We start from the raw sequence: 20,794 nt of genomic DNA, 5'->3' as shown, positions 1-20,794 counted from the left end.
TGTATGTTGTTCGAAAAGAAAAGTTTAACCATATTAAAAATAGTTGCATATTTTCAACAAGTTTCTAATGATTTACCATTTATGGAACTCCGAGGAACGGGCGAGGAATTACAATTAAAAAAATGTGGCCGAAGTTCCATATGAAAACATCAAGCAGTTCAACTACTATATGGAATGCGTTTCGGATGAGAATAAAATAATACAAACCACCCTGTACGGTTCAAAAATTATATTACGAGACTCCGAACTTCATAAGCTTTCCAACCGTATATTATATGCTACATTCTGATGAGTGGTTTAAAATTTCATGCATACCGTTTAAAACTCATTTTTATATGTTAAAAAAATTCTTTTAAGCCGTCGCGAGCATGAAAACAGATCAACACGGGAAAGTTGCGTATTTTCAACAGCTTTCCATTGGTATATCATGCTCAATTCCGGTAAGTGGTTGGGTTTTTCGGAGACTTCGGTTTTTTCGATGAAGGCAAAACGGATGATCCGAGAAGTCTGGGTCGATAACAGCCAGAAGTTCACGTACTATGCAGTGTGCATTTTGTATTAAAAAAATTGAAAAATGCAAATCCTAAAGTTTTATTGCTAGAAGTCCAAGTGCTCGACCTGAGAAAGTTGAAAAATTCTTATGAGAGAGGTTGAACAAAAATACATGACATAAGTTCAAGGTGAAAACAACGAGAAGTTCAATACTGCAAGGAATGCATTTCAGGTGAGAATAAAAAGTATAGAAAAATAAAAGCTTAAAAGGTTTCTTGAAAGAAGTTCAAGTGCTCTGTCCTGGGAAGTTCAAATTTTTTTGCGAGAGAGATTCACCTTGTATTTCCATGTTCGAAAACACAAAAAGAAATTGTCTTTTTACGTTTTAAAATAATTCTCTCAATCCACAAAGAAGTTCATTTATTATTTGGGAGCAATTTGATTTCAAAAAGAAAACAAAAAATGAAATTATAAAAATGGAAAAAGTTCATGTACTACATGGTGTGTGTTAAATTATGAGAAAAATGAATTAAAAGGCAAGGTCCAATTTTGTTGTTGTTATAAGTTCAAGTCCTTGGTCGGAGAAAGTTAAAAAAAATATTGTGAGAGTGGTTTGTATAAAAGGAATATTATTTGTGTAACACTGACAAATGGATGAGAAAATTAAAAACTAAAATACGTGACAGAAGTTCAACGCGCAAACAGCAGGAAGTTTAAGTACTACACTGAACGAATTTCAGATGAAAAACTTTTAAAACCGTCGCGAGTTTGAAAAAATGATCAACACGGGAAAGTTGCGTGTTTACAGCAGCTTATTCATGCGCAACAGAAGTTCAAGTCAAACTAACATGGCGATTCAGCGCTTATTCTTGAAAAAGTGGAGAAAATTATACATGCTATGTAGATCAAAAGTTTGGCTTTAATTTATGTTTTGCGAAGGTCAAAATGTTGTGTTCAAGAAGGTCAAGTGTGTTATCTCAGCAAGTTCAAAATAAATTTGAACATGCAAGGTAAAACATGCAAGAAAACAAAAAGGGAGAAGTTCAATCTCTAAAGATGATGCGGTTTAACGTGTAAACCAATGTTGAAATAAAATAAAAAGAAAATGAGAAGTTCAATTTCTAAAGATGAAGCGGTTCGACGTGCAACCCAATGTTGAAAGAAAACAAAAAGAAAGGAGAAGTTCAATTTCTAAAGATGACATGGTTCGACGTGCTAAACAATGCTGAAAGAAAATAAAAAGAAAAGGAGAAGTTCGATTTCTAAAGATGACGCGGTTTGATGTGCAAACCAATGCAAAAACACACACAAAAATGTTGTTTTGGTGTCTTAAAATATTTTTATTCATAAAAAATGATTAAGAAATAAAACCAAGAAGACCATATTAAAAAGATGGAGAAGTTCAATGATTATAGAAAACTCAGATTTTCCTCGTTAATAAAATTACGTCAGAGTGAAAACAGCAAGAAGTTCCATTACTACATTGATGAATTTCGGATGAAGAACTTTAAAACCGTCACGACTATGAAAAAAATGATCTACACAGGAAATTTGCGTGTTTACAACAGCTTTCCATCGGTATATCACTTGCTCAATTCTGGTGAGTGGGTGGAGAGCTGCGAGCCAAAAAAGCACGTGAAAAACAGAGTGAAGTTCAAGTACATGTGCCGAGAAGTTCAGGTTCTTCACGCGGTGCATTTTTGAAGAATCAGTTTCGCGATAAAGGCAGAACGAGTGATCTCGCCATTTTCACAATTACTTGAAAACGGCTAGGAACCAGAGAAAACCATCAACATTAAAAAGTTTCGCATTTTCCATAGCTTTTTAGCGGTATATTATTTGCCCCATTCCGATAAAGTTTGTAGAAATTACGCCAAATATACGTTTTTAGCCATTTTCAAATTTGACGTAAAACCGTAAGGAATTGGGAGAAACAATATATAACAAAAAGTTTCACATTTCCTCAAGCTTTCCAACTACGTATCATTCGTTGAACTCGGACGTACGGTTAAAAAATTAGCTCGAAAATACAAACTCGGTGGAACTTGTACCGTTCTCTGAATTACTTTTAAATCGTTCGAACTTAGAAAAACTTTTGACATGAAAATGTAGCGCATTTTCACAAGCTTTCCAACATCATATCATTTGCCTCAATTTGATTAGCTGTTTAGAAATTACATTGAAAATACGAACTTGGTTTTTCAATTTACGAAATTTTACGATTTTCCAAATTACTATTTATCCATAGGGAATTAGAGAAAACTTTCAACATGTCAAAGGAGCGGTTTTGCAGCAGCTTTCCAACGCCATATTATTTATCTCATTCCAATAAACGGTTTAGAAATGCGATCCAAAATACGTTTCACATTTTTTGTATGAAGAAAAAACGGTTTTCAAAATTGCTCTTAAACCGCTTACATTTTGCCAAAAATTTAACTTGGTTCATGATATTGGTGTCCATAGCTTTCTAATGGTATATCGCAAGCCCCATTTGGACACATTTTAGCTGAAGTTCAACCTAGTACTTAGGGAAGGTCAGGCGCGTTACTCGGGAAGTTCATGTTGTGATCAGAATATTATTCTGATCCCGTGATCAGAATATATATATACACACACACATTTACTATTATAGAAGGGAAAACATAGGTTCAGTTTTGCATTCTTATAGAAAATATAACTGAGTTGTGCGTCGTCTTGAAAAAACAAACATAACTTGGGCTGCTGATGTTATAGACAAGCTAGGTTGGGAGGCCCAAAGGCTGCTTGATCCAAAAAACATTGAAACATGTCGTGGGCTACCCATGTTAAACAATAAAATCTAGTCCATGGACCTGGTGGGCCCGGGACTGTCAGCCTCTCGACGAACATTTGTCTCCTGATTCCTCTTGTTTTGCTGACCTTGTTGGGAACGATAGACGGTGGCGCCGCGACGAGAGCACCAAGGCGGAGGACGACGTCGAGATCACGGACCAAACGAACCGGAGCGGGGGAAGACACGGACGGAGGGGAGTACGAGGGTTGACTTGTTCGGGAGCAGGGTGGGCCAGTGGAGCTGCCGCCGCCGGACAATGTGTGGACTAGAGGGATGGCCTGGCCAACGCCATAGGCTATGATGGCCAGCCGATGTATAGGAAGAGGACGAAAGATTGAACAAAATAAAGAAGTACAAATGGATAGGTTGTTGGTCCCACATGTCTGTGTACGAGACCTGCTGGGTCCACTTGAGAAGTGGAATATGTTGGGAGGAAGGAGATTCAAAGCACGGCAGCCGAGTGAACTAGTTTATTTAAACGGACGAGCGAACTAGTTACATACATAAGCAAATAGCCACTAAAAAAAGCAAACAGGTTAATTGGTTCTTAGAAGAAATATTTCGGACAAAACAGATAATTATGACACATAAGCTAATGCATGAAACACTCAGATGATAAAGGTGCTTAAACAGATAAAGTACAACATCTAGACCTTCCTGTCACGCTTGATCATGACGCTGCGGCTGTCCGTGTACTCATCGGTTACAGGAAGCAGACACACCGTCATGTCCAAGATCCGCCTGTACATGTCGTAGCATGCGTATGCCTCCTTGGCCGTGTAGGTTATGTAGGCTAGATTCAGAGGTACCTCCCACGTGTTCAAGTCTTGGTATCATTGTCTTCTTTCATGTTGGCGTAGTAGGGGTTGATGATGGTCTCGGCGAGGTCAACCACAGAGTCCTTCTCCTGCCCGTTACCGATGATCTTGTATTGCTACTGGATGTCGACAAGCTTGTTGCACCAAATGGCTGAATCGTCGCGTTCTTATTTCTCTCCATCGTAGCGAAGGTGCAGTCGGCGCTGCTGATGATACGGGCGAATGATCCAGAACCTTTGATGGCCCTACAACAGTGGTAGACGAGAACCTCGTCCCGCACGCATACCTGGACGACCACGATTCGCTGGTCCCTATCAGGAGATGAATGGATGGGGACAAGGTCTAGTCCTGCGACCTTGTGCTTTCTCGTCCTGTAGGTACTGCTTGAACTCGGCGAGGCAGAGTTTCACCGAGTCCGGATCATTGATGTACATAGCATTCAACTTGGTGCAGCCATGGGACTGAACGGAGAACTCAAAGGTGAACTCCTTGCCGAAGTCCATATCCAGCAGGCTCACCCCTCGGATCGCCATTGGAGTCTCTTCAAGTGAACAAGTGAGTAGGCGGTAGCAACAGTTCGTTTTTCAGCTCTTGGGCAACTGGATTCAATAGTAAACTGAGTGTGTATAGGCGACAACAGTTACTACCCCTCCCTCGCCCGCTGCACACCCGACAGAATATGCACGCTCGGCGCATTCAAACGCCTCCATTAAGAAACCTATTCCGGCCACACACATCAGTTCATGAGCGGGTATGTATTGGAACTGTAATAACAAGTGTTAGTGGTCACTTTACTTAAATTTAATTAGCTCTAATTAAAATGTATTCTTAAAACAATCAATGCATTGGCTCGTTCTATCAGTGCCACAGGATCAACATGCACAACAATTAGAATTATTATTCTCAGGACGCACATGATCAGCACATTTGCCACACTTTCACACAGACAATACTACCAAGTTTGAACAATTTGTTATGGTTGCTGTCCTCTGCATCATCATGCAGTGTTTCCCAGCTTGCAAGATTCATAACCAACAAATAAGATTCAAATAATAAGTACAACAAAGATGCCTACACATCTCATTGATTCCCAGCTTCCAAGATTCAGAACCAACAAATAAGATTCAAATAATAAGTACAACAAAGATGCCTACACATCTCATTGATTCCCAGCTTGCAAGATTCAGAACCAACCCATTAGAGCCTTTTGATAAAGTGAATATCGGGATTAAATCTACCTTGGATAGCCGTGTCATACAACCCAAGAACATGGTGAATGCTCTTGACCATCACAACATTTGTAGTAGAGTATTCCTGTTTGCACATATAAGAAAGAGCATGGATTTAGGACTCTAGCAGCCATAGAGATGGTTGTACAAACATTGGCCTTTTATTTTGGCCACCAATTCTACCTATGATCCTGATGCGTCAATCTTTGATGCATCCCTTGAAATTACTATAATAGTGGCACTAGTTGAAGCAAACTTTATTTCCAAAAGAAGAAAAGATTGCAATAGAATAGCTTTATTTAAAAAATACAACGTTGGCACAACATGACAAAGCACAATCATGTTGATAAAGGATAGTACCGACTGGTGTGAGGGGCCCTATGCCGCCACAACTCGATCTGGTGAACCTGCAACTCCACTCGGATGAGGTCAACCTGCAGCTCCATGATTCATTTCATGCGTCTTTTTTGAAGTTCACCTGAAATGAAGCAATGGTTGCATCATTCAGTTAGCAAGAAGTACTTGCTCTCGTGAGTTGGCAGGTTCTTCTTTAGTAGTTGCACTAATTGAGCAACATTAAGGTTGGTTGTCCTGCTCATGTAAGGTGCAACTATAATTTGCTTATCCTTTTGTGCATTTCCACTAAAATAAAGTGCCATTGTGGTGACAGTGACGACTCATCTTGCAAAGGCTAATAAAATGTTGCACGAGATTACCAACAGAATTTGACGGAGATTTTGGAAACTCCAGTCACCATTTTGTGCAGTTCCACCAAAATTGAGAGATGTTGCCCACGTGACATTTTACTTGAACTGCACAAGACACTCATTCCAAAAAAAGTGTTTTGTGCAGTTCATCAAAAGGTCACAATAGCAACAAGGTGAAATGGATATCCCTATCTGCACAAAAATATAGAAAGTAAACAATTGCTGGTCAATAAGAAAATACGAAACATACATGAAATGAAAAGAAGCATCTTAATTATGTTCATGGCAATCACGCAAGGACAGTAGAAATTTTAAAACGTCAGCAATGCTTCATGTTATCAGAAGCATTACAATCAACTGTGACATTCGTCAAATATGGGATTACTTTAATGGTGGCATTGTTTGTTTACCAGATACAGTAAATCAACAGCAGCTAAAGAGTTGGTTTAAGGGCATGGGACCGTGGGGACACCAGGTCACTTAGCAGAGTAAAGAAGCAAGTTACTTGTCATAGGGGAAAACAGCAGGAGTACCATTTGTTAACACAGTTTAACTGCATCATATCACTGGAGGCATTAGATTAACAATAACACTGGTTAGACATGTCCTTAAGGTAATAGTGTGATCGCTTCATTTTACATGCACCCTTACATTAACAACAACAAAAGGTTGGTATAAGGACATGCGATAGTGGACGCATCAATGCAATGTACCTACAAGGAGGCATAAAGTGGTGATGCCGAGTTTGTTCATGCTCTGTGAGGGCAGCAAATCTAATCCTGGAGAACTTTTACTATGTGAGGGCAGCAAATCTAATCTTGGAGACCTTTTACTATGTGAGAGAAGCAAATCTAATCTTGGAGACCTTGTACTATGTGAGGGCAGCAAATCTAATCCTGGACATACTCTATTGACTTGTCCACCAGCCGCCACTTTCTATGCTTTTTTCAACCAATAATAGATCTGTTCCTTATCCAGTTTGTACTGAGTTTTCCCATTATTTCCCTTTTCAACCAAGAGACCAGTTGGGTATCCGATCTCTACTACTTTCCCCCTGTTATTTCCTCTTTGAATCAAGTCCTAGATTCATGCTACGACTTTCCCCCTTTTTTCGTTGTTTGAACCAAGTCCTAGATTCGAATGCATGAAGTAGCTTTACCTCTAATAATACTAAAAATTTAGGTGGATTTGGAAGAGCTGATGGAAGTACAAAAAGATGCACATGCAGACACATGGGGAGCTGGGGCAGTAGAGCAAGGCCGCTTTCAAAGAACTTGTACATGAGGTTCATTGGGATGTTTGCAGCGGCAGGTGTGATATGCGCACAATATGGCAAGGAGGAAGAAGGGTCGGAGGACCTCCCGAGCCGGTGCTATGTCGGAGAGAACAATAGGGCATAGGATCGGGCCCCGCCGACAGCTATGGGTTTACTCCCTCGGCGGTGATGACAGCGTGAATGATGCACCTTTTAGTCCTCTACACACACCGGCCGAAGGGATCCGGCCGGATCCGTGAACAACGGTGAGCAGAGAGAAAATGTCACTACCGCTGTCTTGTTTAGATGTGGAGAGGATGAGAGAATGAAGAGAGCAACCCTAGTAAAGCAAGCGCTCAGGCCCCTGCGTACATATATAGTGGAGTGATTATCTTTTTTTCTCCACAACAAGTGTTTCAATTTGTGTACATGGCATTAAAGAAAAGAAACTCTCTATTTAAGGTGACTAACTGTACGACTCCTACTTACTACTAGTAGTACTAGTATTGTTCACCTGTGCTCCCCGGCCCTCCATTCATTGAACAACCCCACAGGTGAATAAACATACAATACTAGTATTTATATAGAACAAACAAGCTCGAACTATTTTCGCATAGTTAAAAGTTGAGGGAGAGGCTTTTCCCGGGCAGTACGCACGACAGTTGTCGCGTAGGCGGTTTGACAGAGATGCGAGGAGGGTGAGGGAGTAGCGGATTCAACTTACTTACGGCTGGAAAGGTCGGGCTGTGCGATTTTACAGTGTGTTATTGCTGGAAAGACTTGTGATATGACTACTCACTATAGTCATGAACTACTGGCGCTACGACCGGGGTGATGCCCCCCTTCCATTCCTCACTCTAATCTGGTGCATGACACGTCGACCCGGATGCTGGCTCTCCCACATGTCGGTGAAGTACGTAGTAAGAAGGAGCAAAGAATCATGCGGTATATACTAATACTACTACTCACGTCGGAGGAGTGCGAACCACGGCAGGCCAGTGAACCAGCAGTGCGAACCACGACAACCCAATGAACCCGTAGTAGAAAAGAATGTGGTGATATGGCCATAAAAAACAATGTGCTACGGTCCAGACTGTAGCATGTACAGTACTACTCCTCTTTGGTTGGATCCCTGAGTTAGAGCTAGTTTGGGTTGAAATAGCCTCAAATTTTTGAAACAAGAGGGGTTAGTTTGAGCTTGTTTGCTCTAACCCATCTAAAAAAACTAGCCCAGTGGAGAGGTTCTAATTGGGTTAGTTATCCTCGGGCCCACTAAAAGAAAACTAAAAAAATCTCCCCTACCCGCACCAGATCGCTCCCCCCCCCTCACACGACTCCTCTCTATTCCCCATCGGGCCGCCCGCCCAAGCGACGCTCTGCCGCTCACCCTCTCTCTCCTCCGGCCGCCCTCTCCCTCCGGCTTCCGCCGCCCTCCTCCGGCTGCCCTCTCCCTTCGGCCTTCGAAGTTCACCCTGCTCCCCCTGGTCGTTTTTCTTCCTCTGTCGTGTGCGACGGCAGCACATCTACCAGGGAGGCCACGAGAGGGGTGAGTTTGTTCGTTCCTTCTCTGTCTCATAGCCATATCATTGATCTTGCTCACTCTAGCGCTAATTCTGATTTGGAAAAGTAGATCCTGATCAAACTTGGTATAGATTTGTGGTGCACGCATGGAATTGTTTGATGCTGCTTGAGGAGGTAATAAATCTTTCTAAAGGCCCAAAGATTCAGTTCACCTTTCTAGGTATATCAATTTCATTCTTCCATTATTTCTAGAGACCCAAAGATTCAGTTCACCTTTCTAGGTATTTCAGTTTCAGGCTTGCATTATTTCTAGAGGCCCAAAGGTTCAGTTCACCTTTCGAGGTATTTCAGTTTCAGGTTTGCATTATTTCTAGAGGCCCAAAGATTCAGTTCACCTTTCTAGGTATTTCAGTTTCAGGCTTACATTATTTGTAGAGGCCCAAAGATTCAGTTCACCTTTCTAGGTATTTCAGTTTCAGGCTTGCATTATTTTTAGAGGCCCAAAGATCTAGTTCACCTTTCTAGGTATTTCAGTTTCAGGCTTGCATTATTTCTAGAGGCCCAAAGATTAAGCTCGCAGTCATCGACAAGCGGCCCTGCTACCCATGCCGGTGTCGACCTTAACTCGCAAGCGCCAGCATCGGAGGTGTTCCCGGGGCTTGGGCTCTACAGAGCCTTCCTCCAGAGCGACGATTACGAGCTCCTCCCTGGGTGCGTGAGCGGCTCCGGGCTCCCTCCCTATCGTGAATGACTTTCGTGATGAGTTAGCTCACGCTTTGTTCCATGGAGTGTATTTTTTTGTGAAGCTTGATTGATGATTTTTATGTTTAAGTGGGATATCTCACTTGTACAGACAAAGTAAAATTTATCATGTTTTGCATGCTTGATTTGTAAAGATAGTTCATTTATGTCAATTGTGAGTGGGAGGAGGCCACACAAGAGCCGACCACACCAAATCAGATAGGAAATAGGGTCCAACGTAGTCAAATGATTGAGAAAGAGCATTTATTGCCAAGCTAACCCTACCATCCATACACCTCTTTGGTTTAGAGTTAGTTCAGGGTTAGTTCAGGTTTAGAATCTAACTCTAACATCTAACTGAGTTAGAGTTCTCCTCGTTTCGGTTCATCGCCATCATACTTTCCCCATTCCTGTGTTTTCAGTATCCTGTGAATCAAAGAGGCCCTTTTTTGCGGGAAAAATCAAAGAGGCCCTTGGACTGGTTTAGGTCCGGTCATTTTTTATAAACGTGTTATGTCCAAAATTTAATGAACATGCTCCGGTTTCTACAAAAATAATCCAGTTTCATGTAGTAATTCATTTATTTATTTATTCTTCTACGGGGGGTTTGCATGTAATTCGTGAGGTCTGAAATGTAAAGTACCCCGGCATATGCTCCGATTCGTGCATGCACTACGACCCACATGCTCTATGTCCCACATGTCGTTGAAAGGGAGCACATGGAAATAGCCTAGGAGTACATATAGGAGGATAAATGCGTGAAAAAAATATGTACTGTGATGCGTAGCTGTTGTTCGAAAAGGAGACCTAAAGTGATGATAGTTATAGGTCGCACGCACCCAACTAGTGCTACTAGACATACGACTATTTTTTCCCTTAAAAAAAGAGGTACGAGTGCTCAATACTCCTATTCTATCAACACGAGTCCCATCTGACAACAACATCCATGGTACAGCTAGCTCTTCTCCCTCGTTTCTCTCTTCTAATTCTAAACTCAGCCAACGCCTGGTGGGCAGGGTGGGGATTTGCCGATGGTCGGTTTGCTCAACTACGGCCCCACCTCACAGTGAAAATGTTACGACCGGAATAAAAATGCCATATACTCCCTTTGTTCCTAAATATAAGCCTTTTTAGATACTATTTCAAATGGAATACAACATATGGATGTATGTAGACATATTTTAGAGTGTAGATTCACTCATTTTGATCCGTATGTAGTCACTTGCTGGAATCTCTAGAAAGACTTATATTTGGGAACATAGGGAGTACTATACTAATAAAACATTAAGGCCACGAGGTGATGCAGTGCTGGTTACAGGAGGCAAGAAGAAGAGATGCATCCATGGATGACGTCCACCTCCTCGACTCAGGGCGCCGGCCCACCAAACGGCGGCTAAGTAGCAGCGGCTTTCGTGGCCATGTCGACGTGCTTGTGAACAATGGTGTCCAAAGATTCCAGCCGCTAGAAGAAGGCCAATGTCTTTCTGTCCTCGCTTGCCTTGTAGTGGCCTATGTAGATGATTTCCTCGTAGACATGGATGTGCAGGTCGACGATTTCTTGCATGGCGAGGCACTGCGCAACGAGTGCGGCCTCGAGGTGCACATTCTTCGTCCCGACCTCCGGCACCTGCAGGGCCACAAGGTGGCTCGAAAGAGTTCGTCACCATGGAGGCCGATGAGGGTGGCAGGCAACAAGGAGCCTGGGTGCGCGGGCTGGAGCAGTACGGCAAGGTCATCCACGCACTTCTTGATGGTGGTGAACTTGCGGATGGAGTTGACCATCATGTCGTCCATGCGAGAGGCGAAGCTGGCATCGGCGAGGGCTATGACGCCATCGATCGCCAGCACCGTCTAGAAACGCTACGCGGTGCAGGGCCGCAGGCCGGCGCCTTGGATGATTTGGCACAACTGAATGCCGCTCGCGTCCATCACCTCCATAGGTGCTTGTGGCTTCTTGTCACTTGGTCTTGGATTGGAGTGAGTAGTGTTGCATAGAGACTAGGAGTAGATGGACTGAAGTGGTGGGGTGCCTTTATATGAGAGTCCAAACTCTGTTGCATTCACATCGTGCTGGCTCTATTCTGCTTCTCCAATTAATTCCCTCTGCATGTAATTGAGGATGCATCATTGACCATTCAACGTCTCGGGAACCGCTACCCTCTCCCTCCTTGGCATTCAAGCACCTATGGAGGCGACTGCCGCTCGCGTCTATCGCGTATCAGGAGACGTACCCGTCGACGATAAGGTGCCTATGGTGACTTCGTAAATTTCAAGATGATAGTGTCGGCTCAGTCTTTTGGAGGTGATCATAGGGGTAGGGTGTGCGTGTGTGCGTTCATAGGGGTGAGTGTATGCACGTGTATATGAGCGCTTGAGTCTGTACTGTGTTAAAAAACGTAAATGTGTGTCAAAAAGAGACTACTCAGTATACTCAATATTGTGCACCACGACCAAGGCAGAGAGGAAAACGAGAGAACTATGTGTTTATTTACTGTGCAGATTCACTCATTTTGCTCCATATGTACTCCATCTCGGTGTAGTCTAGTCACTTGTCGAAATCTCTAGAAAGGCAAATACTCCTTTCAGGTTTACATGGCTATACTAGAAAGTACTACAATAGTGGGCTCACATAGCAATTTTGTCTCATGCAAGAGCCTGGCTATATGCGTGCTCCAAGGTTCGCAGCTGCCACATTCGGGTTGCTCTTGGCTCTTTGCCTCTTCAAGAAGACGAACAATGATGTTACTACTACAACTTCTACAATATCGAATCTACTATTGCATGTTCGTCCACTGCGAGCGGGAGGGATAGCATGCTGTAGTACTATAAGCAAAAGCATGTCCTCGTCTATGAGCCACCACGCGCATGGGCGAGGGAGAAGGCGTGTAGTAGTAAAATCAAGCTTGTCCTCGTTGTACAAGCTGACGTGACACATCATAGCACTGGCCCCACATGCTTGCCTCTAAACTTGGCTGAAAGACCCGCAATGTACAATATATTTGTTGCAACCTCTAACATTTACCCACCACAAATTAAAATATATATTCCTGTCCTGACCAGATGAGTGTGCAAACTACAATCACCAGGATGACAGGTAGGGCCAGAAGATTATTTTAATAAAAAAGGTTCGAGACGACCACATAGCATGGAGCCGACCCCAACAATTTTAAGCTTACAGGCACGATACACGCTATCCTAGACTACTCTGCATATGAAACTACCACACGAGCGTCCGGGCTGCGCTTGGCTCTTCACCTCTTTGGGAAGTTGAACAATGATGGGGTACTACTGCAATGGAGGAGTACTACAGTATGCTTCTGGCCATCTGACATCGATTGAACTACTACATGTCCACCGCGTGTGGAGGGAGAGCGTGTAGTGAAAGCTTCTCCTAGTCCTGCCAGCCACCCCGCTCTTGGGCGAGGGAGGGACGCAACTTCATTGACTTAGTGCTCCTGCCTTTGCGTGTATGACAGGTGGGCCCAACAGGTGGGTGGCCCACCTGTCATACAGCCAAAGGCAGGTGCAGTTAAGGCACCGGAGCTCATTCCGCGAGGGAGAGGATAATCAAACTTCTCATTGTTGTACGAGTTGACGCGACACATCAAAGCACTGCACTCAATATATTTCAATAATTTGCATTTACCGATGCATTAATTACAACACATGCATGCATGTCATGACTCTCCTTTTGATACCTACATGTGTTGATTTAATGCACCTTGAAGTAGTATGAATATGTGATGGCAAAGCTTTGTAATGCCCCGGCCCTAAAGCGAGAGATGGTTGTGCACGAGGAGGGCGAGATCATGCAGGCGGAACAGGACCCGACGATGGAGCTATCTATGGTCTCGATGGACCTCACCTTGCTCCACTGCCCCTTCTGCCTCCGCCCCTTGAAGCCTCTAGTGTATGGGGTTCGAATACACCTCGTCCGTTCAGCTGATCGTGCAAGTTGTAGGTTTCTTGATTGATGTGTTGTTCGATTGATTTGTGTAGTGCAAGGGATGGCACCTTGCCTATGCGGACTGACGCGTCAAGCGCCCCGGGAGCCAGCGGCAGTGCAGGAAGTGCGAGCGCGGTGGTGGCTTCGACGTGCGGAACACGGCGGTGGATGCCGTCCTCTCGTCAGCGAGGGTGGAGTGCCCGACACAAAGGCTGTGGGCTCTACTTCACTTACCACAAGCTCGCCGATCACCAGAGCGTGTGTCTGCTCACGCCCTGCAAATGCCCCATGCCCGTCTGCGGCTACGAAGGCCCGACGCCGGCGCTCTCCCACCACATCAGCACTGCGCATCCCATGCCCATGCACAGGATCCAGTAGAGCAAGGTGCTCCAGCTGCAAGTGCCATTATCGGAGCCACGGCTCTTGCTGTTCGTGGAGGAGGACGGCCGCACATTTTTCTTGGTCGGTGGCATGCTCGACATTGGCGCGCCTATCACCGTGTCGGTCGTCTGCATCAGAGCGGGGGCGTCCCCACTGCCGCACTACGTGGCAAAGCTGTGGGCAAACGGCCCGCCGGGGGAACCCAAAGGCAGGACCGACGCCGTGAAGATGGAAATGGAGGTGACAAGCAGCAAGGATCCCGGCGACGTCGCCGTGCAAGAGCTGACCTTCTTCATAGCTCCGCCCAAGCTGCTGGCCGGGGCTAAGCTAGTGTCCCTCCACATTCAGATTGACAAGTTCACGTCCTAAATGTTTCTACAGTGCCTTCTGTTTATCTTAGTAATATGCTAATATAGGGATTAGCTCGGTCTACTTTAGCTTAAGAGATGGTGGGTTTTGGTGGCGCTGCAGGAATTACTTCGACATCAGATCAGTAATTTCCAACAGTTGAACGGATATATTGTGTCTGTTGGATATAAAGTTCCTTTGGGTAAGAAGTACTACTTGTCATCAAAATGGATAAAAGGAGATGTATCTAGACGTATTTTAGTTCTAGATACGTCCCTTTTTATCCATTTTGATGACAAGTATTTTCGGACGGAGGGAGCTTATATGCTTGTTTGTTCACGAAGTGTTTCATACTTGTGCGAGTTGATGCGACACATCAAAGTAGTACTACTACTAGTAGTACTCCCTCCAATCCTCATTTCTCTGCGCATAAGTCGAGGCGCAGATACCAAGCAGGGCCTGGTTGTGTTGGACAACTCACCCGACTATGCACCAGGCAGACGAAGCTCGTGTCATGTTGGTGCCGTGTGTGGCCCGCACATTAACCAAAACCTCGCGCCTCCAGCTTAGCCTCCGTGTTTTAAACTTCTCAATCTCAAGGCCAAGGAGCAACGTGAAACCTATGATAGAGCCAATTGGATGGTTGAGAACACTACAATTCGTATCTACACATGTGTGTGTGAGAGAGGACGAGTGCGTGCGTGCATCTCTTCTCTTCCTGTATAATGTACTAAACTCAGAGTACAAGTGTATGTGGGTGGCATCGACCTAGGGAGATAGAGATGGTGCGTGCGAGATGTCCCGAGAGATAGGTGTAATGCGTCTGAAAAAAGACTAGTCTATAGCTCGCCACGAGGCTATTCCTGTTGAATGCCCCAATAACCGTAAGATATGTATCGGACGGTGCCAGTTATTGCACGTACACAGCAGTAGAAAAAGAACTACCATGGCATATGCTACACCATGGCCGAGAACACGTGCCCATGTTATGCCATCCGGGAATAGTGTTGCACTTCGAAACTAGAACCGTCAATAATTTTTTAGCTTGCGTCTCGTCGCATTCCAAATTACTACTACTACCACGCTATATTTAATTGCAAACTTGTTCACACCGATCACAACCTAAACGGTTTCCCACTTAGGAATGTATTAGTACTCGGTTATAAATACTACTATGCCAAGATGATTGCACATTCCTCCTCAACTCCTCATCCACAAAAACAAACAAGTCATTCAGCATCCTTCCCTTGCGTCTACCATGGCCAGCCTGAGTTTTAGGTCGAGAGATTACCACCAGGGAGAGGCGAGCATGGAAGTGGAAGCATGAGAGATGTCCCGCCTCGCCGCGAAAGCAACCGACATGTCCCGCCGCATAGAAGTAGAAGCACAGAGGTCCTGTCGCGCCGCCGAAGCAGCACGGAGGTCCCGCCGCGCCGTCGATGCAGCAGACTAGTCTGACCGTGCCGCAGAAGTAGCACAGATGTCCCGCCATGCCACAGCGGCCTGGGAAAATGTCTCGCTGGTAGGCGACGACTCTTACAGGCGCATGCATGCGATCTTCCATAGCCATATGTATTAGATCTCTGGTTGTGTGAGGTTGCAAGAAGACATGAAAGCCTCATATGAACAGGCTACCGACGTCATCCGACAACTAAGGGAGGGCAATGAGAGGCTCCGGGCCGAGCGTGACCTGCTGAGGGCGAAGATCGTCCGAAGTGCAGACCAGCAGGAGGAGACCAGTGCCTTGTTGAAGAGGACCGGCGTTATCGTCAAGAAACTTATGGACGAGAATGACATGCTCCACATCGAGCGCCAAAGGCTGGTGGAGGAATCCGTGGATGCTCTCAAGCAGCGTCTTGAGGACACGAAAGAGCTCATTGCCGCTCGCCACGGACACTAGTTCCCACGGCCTACATCAATGCATCAAGAAAGTAGAGATCAGCAAGCCAGATTGTTGTCTTCCTTCTTCTTTTGCCCCTGTGTATTTCGGGCGTAGCCACATGTTGCTTTTTAATTATCTTCCTACTTATGTAAGACAATCATTATCCACTGTCGTCGTCCTTATATATTCATCAGTCTTGCTATAAGTCGCAGTAGATGCTATATAGGTCCATCAGATCTTACATCAAGATCCGTGCAAAATTTTCTTTTCAGATTTTCTTTTTTCTCTCTTAAATCTCAGTCGAGTGAGACATAGCCACGCCATTAAATAGAGGCTCGGGCACCATTAATGGAGACCTTGGGAGAGAGGTGGACGGCAGATGGAGGTCAAATGGTTCTCCTCCCGATAAGCACATGCAAGGGTCTAATCGCACGCCTCTTGTACTCAAATAGCTACCCTGCATGGCGCCTGCTAGCTAATAAAAAAAGGGGACGCGTGGCGGCATGTAAATGGTAATAGAACACCCACGGTTTCAATAATACTTGTGTTTCCGATTGTAACGTGACAACACTTGTTCCCAAATGACTTTGTTGATTTTTATTGTGTGCGCCTTCGCAAATCGGACAGCAAAATTACCACAACATGTTGGTGCCATATCATGGCACGAAGACAAGTTTCATGATTTTCATACTTGTTTTGGATTTACAGGAATTGAAAAACCAAGTTTCTAAATGTTTCCAGTCGAGCCATGACGCCCAGATTTTTGAATTTCATTCCCATTTCTTGCATGGGACCTAGAAATTTACCCGAGGACACACATGTGATTTTTCAACCAACTTTGGTGCACTGGAGCATGTACTTGTATTTAAAATTTGAATTATGCACACGAAGGTGACACGTCCCCTCTTAGAACCACGAGCCTTCTTGAGAGAAGCTCCGGTTTGCAAGAAGCTTATACCAAAATTTGTTCCTATTCGGCCAATTTTTTACCACAACATGGTAGTACCATGACATGACACCATGCCAAGTTTCATGATTTTCAGGCGTGTTTTGGATTTACAAGAATTTTAAAACCAAGTTTCTCAATGTTCTCGGCCGAGCCACGATGCCCAAATGTTTGAATTTCATTCCCATTTCTTGCATGGGACCTAGAAATTCACCCGAGGACACACATGTGATTTTTCAACCAACTTTGGTGCACGAGGGCATGTGCTTGTAGTTCAAATTTGAATTATGCACATTAAATGACCAGAAACTCAATTAATTATAAAAAGGCCAAATGAACCCAGAATAATTCCAAAATTTAACAGGGCACTCATGTAGTTCTATGTTGCCTCTGTAAAGAAACTCAAGGGGGGCAGCGTATATCATTTCACACTCAAAGGTGGGATGTTCCCTCTCAGAACCGCGAGCCTTCTTGAGAGAAGCTCTAGTTTGCAAGAAGCTTATACAAAACTTGTTCCAAATCGGCCCAATTTTTTACCACATCATGTTAGTGCCATGACATGACACCATGCCAAGTTTCATGATTTCCAGGCGAGTTTTGGATTTACATGAATTTAAAATCCAAGTTTCTCGATATTCTCGGCCGAGTCACGACACCCAGATGTTTGAATTTCATTCTCATATCTTGCATGGGACCTGGAAATTCAACCAAGGACACACATGTGATTTTTCAACCAACTTTGGTGCATCAGAGCATGTGCTTGCAGTTTAAATTTGGATTATGCACACTAAATGTCCAGAAACTCAATTAATGTATAAAAAGGCCAAACGAACCCGGAATAATTCCAAAATTTAAGAGAGCACTCATATACTTCTATGTGGCCTCTGTAAAGAAAATCAGAGGGGAGGCAACGTATATCATTTCGCACACAAAGGTGACACGTTCCCTCTCGGAACTACGAGGCTTGTTGAGAGAATCTCCGGTTTTGCAAGAAGCTTATACCAAAACTTGTCCCAATTCATCCAAAAATTATACATATTAAAACAGGGTTTAGATTATGCCGAACATCTCACTACCTAGACCAATGTACTATGATTTGAATTCAACATAAAATGGATCCGAATATTTGAATTGGAGATCGTATGGTACATGTAGTTCATAGTGAAATATGATTACTGCTATATGCATGTTTTTTTGTTATCAAGATAATATTTAAATGATTGTAGAACTTGACAACAATCGTATTCAAATAAGGAAAATTGATTCAAATTTATTCCATATGGTAGAAGATAATATATATGTTCATAGGGTGGACTAAAATGTTCATATATGATGGAAGACCAAAATGTAGGACTACATCAATTATAAACCGCAAGGTCACCTAACGATATATTCGAATTCAACATAACATGGATTCAAAAATTGAAATTTGAGATCCTCGCATTTGTAGTCATATAAAAAGGGACATTACTATTTCTTTTGGTGGGAATTGATTTGTTTTTTATTGTTGTTGAGGGAAGTGCAAATCAATTTGGTACTGTACAGGGTAATCTTGTTCTCCCGATTTTCTTTACATTTTTCTTGTAGTTTTTTCAATGTCATTTATAGCAATATAGTAAAAGGGGACATGACTCTCTTGTGTCTTGTATGAATAGTTTTTGGTACACATTAAGTTTATTCTGCCGAACAAGGAATCCGCACCTTGTTATCCCGAAATTTTCAAGCTCGAGTATCTTTTGTCTCACCTGCTTTGAAACTCCCGCCTCTTCAACCCGCGTCGCGCCTTGTTATCCTGAAATTTCGACACGCGTGAAAACTCCATCCTTATCTGAAATCGGTCGCACAGTGTCAGTGTACTAGAGTAGGGGTACCCTAGTATCCCGAACTTGTGCATGGGCAGTCGCAGCACCCCGCGGCAAGGTTTGCCGGGTGATCGCCAAGGTCCTTCGTGGTTCCTTTGGAGCCATTCAAGAACAAAGTATTCAAGCCAAGGAGACAAGGCCCCGACAAGAGGAGCTTGCCGGGAAGGCCAACCAAGGCATCTCAAGGAACTTGCCGCGACGCGCCACGCGTCCCGGCGAGGCCCGGTGAGCGACAAGCTTCTAGACGCGACAAGACAACGACCGCGGCAAGGCGCTTGCCGCGGCAAGCTACCACTCTGTACCCGCGCTCCAGCACATCCACCAACGTGTCGCCCTGGGACCTTTCCAGGTGCGCGTGGCAAGAGGCTGTGCAGCTAGCGGTGCGAGGTGGCGCCCCTGACGGTCCCTCTTTGCACTGTTTGGGCGATGCAGACGGGCATTTAATGCCTTTGTCCCCTGCCGTCAGGGTTAGGTATGATACACTGTACAAGTAGTTGTACCAACCGCAACACCTTTCCATTTTTACCCTTGTCTACGTTGCCACCTGTCGGTGACCCCTTGAGCATATAAAAGGAGGCCCATGCGCAACATAGAGGGGGGGTTCGAAGCCAGAAAACACTCACGCTCGGTCTCGTTAGCAGCTAGTGTGTACTGTAGCACTCAGCGCTCCCGAGCAAGAACTCAATATACTCAGGCATGCAGCAGTAGGAGTATTATCTCTCCGGAGAGCTCCGAAGCTGGGTAAACTGCTCGTGTGCCTCGCCTCGATCTGCTCTTCGCGCGATCTCCGCCCCCCGCCGAACCGAAAGGGGCTCGGTCCGCTGGCCCCATAGGTGTTCGTGGGTCAGCCTCCCCGACATCTTTGGCGCGCCAGGTAGGGGGCGTCGAGGTTGTGTGAACCTGATCCGACGATTCTCACGAGCTAGATCTTCATCATCTTCATCGACATGCCACCGAAGAAGAAGGCTTCGGAGGTGGCTGCTCCGTCCACGTCGATCCCACCACCACCGGAGCAAACGGGTGGTGGGGTAGACGCTGGCGGAAGAACGGGCATCAACGAGGGAGCTCACGGTGCTGCCAGGTCCAAGGACAAGGCTGCGCAGACCTCGGCGTCCGTACATGCACCGCGCCCATCTCAGGAGGCGCGGGACCGACAGCGTCATGGTACTCGCGGTACCATACGCTCGTTGGACCAAGATCAAGCTGGTGGATCTCGGGGTGCTCAAGACCAGCATGCACGCCAACATGCTGGCACAAGCAAGACACGGTCGCCCGGACGGGATACTGCTCCTTCTAACATAGTTAGAAGTCCGAGCATATCCCGCTCCCCGCACCGTTCGCCACTGCCACCCACCACTACAGCGGAAGCTTTGGCACGAGCTCAACTGCTCCTGGATTACCCTCCAACGGCGGACAAGATCGACGAATGGAGGGCCACCATTCAGAGTCTCATCGGCTTTGCCAACGGCGACACCCCACGGCAGCCGAGTACATTGCAGCCGCGGCAAGATTGCCAGGCACGAGCCGATGGCGACAAAACCGGTGGGGGTGCAACCACCGTGCACTCTCCGCCCCGAAGGCCAAGATCGCCGACTCGCCGGATCTACCTCGACAGCGACTCCACCGCATCATCAGATCCACGAGCTCGTCGCGATCAGCGCCAAGTTCTTCACGAACAGCATCAAGAAGACGCTCGTACTCGCATCGAGTGTCGAAGAGAAGCGCGGTGTCAATCGGACCAGCGCGCTGGGCCCTTTGTCGACATGCATGCGCCAGGGGAACCAGGCGACTTGCCGTACGCGGTAGGTTGCCCTGCGTTCACTCGTGAGCTGCGGCAAGTCCAGTGGCCCAGCA

General features: G+C 45.2%; 1 pseudogene; it reads left to right on the top strand.

The window, feature by feature from the left end:
* Positions 1-13,875: 13,875 nt before the first annotated feature.
* On the top strand, positions 13,876-14,271 carry LOC119326277 (annotated as a pseudogene).
* The last annotated feature ends 6,523 nt before the right edge of the window (positions 14,272-20,794 follow it).

This window comes from Triticum dicoccoides, chromosome 6B, assembly GCF_002162155.2.
Source record: "Triticum dicoccoides isolate Atlit2015 ecotype Zavitan chromosome 6B, WEW_v2.0, whole genome shotgun sequence".
Classification (NCBI taxonomy): domain Eukaryota; kingdom Viridiplantae; phylum Streptophyta; class Magnoliopsida; order Poales; family Poaceae; genus Triticum; species Triticum dicoccoides.
This window is presented reverse-complemented; position numbering and strand designations above follow the sequence as displayed.